The following is a 714-nucleotide window of genomic DNA, read 5'->3' on the forward strand; positions in this document are numbered from 1 at the left end:
GAAATCGCTATTTCACTAATAGATACACATATCTTTACGTGAGAATATAAGTGGTACAAGAGTGGTTTTAAAAATGATATTTTTAGGTTTGTCACACGAAGGATTAATATAATTTTGATACAGAGTTGAAATCAATATCTGTTTATATCTCTGTTGACGAACAGTTAAACATTCCGTGTTAAACAGAAATAGCAAAAGTCGTGCCAATTTTAATTCTCGAAACGAGAGAAGTGTGGTTTATACTACTTGCATTCTCACGTACACATATGTATTAACCTTTCCGTTGCTATGGGAGAGATATTGCACTGTGCCGCTTGTACTGTTGTCCTGCGGACAAGGTATTTCGTATCGCAGCATTCGATATTTGGTGTCATAGACGAGATATGGACCCGTTGCTATTTAGATTTTATGGTGCTATAAACTAAAATATTTTGCATCTGTCCTACTATCATTATTTTTCTGCATTGTGCATCACATCATGTATCATCTAAGATTATTTCCCATTAATAATAAAGTGTATTAAAAATAGATCTTCTATTTTGAATTTTCAGAGTGTAAGGTAGACTAGATTTTTTAACATAAGATACATTTCTTTCTGAGGTAAATCCGAAACAATCTATCTTTCCTAAAACTCGATGTTTAAGGGGCCTTACCAGTGTGAAACTTTAAAAAATCGAATTTTCTTTGCATTTTTCGAAAGTTTATACTTTTAAA

The sequence above is a fragment of the Ceratina calcarata genome, unplaced genomic scaffold (assembly GCF_001652005.2).
Source record: "Ceratina calcarata isolate Rehan_Ccalc_2016 unplaced genomic scaffold, ASM165200v1 scaffold61, whole genome shotgun sequence".
Lineage (NCBI taxonomy): Eukaryota > Metazoa > Arthropoda > Insecta > Hymenoptera > Apidae > Ceratina > Ceratina calcarata.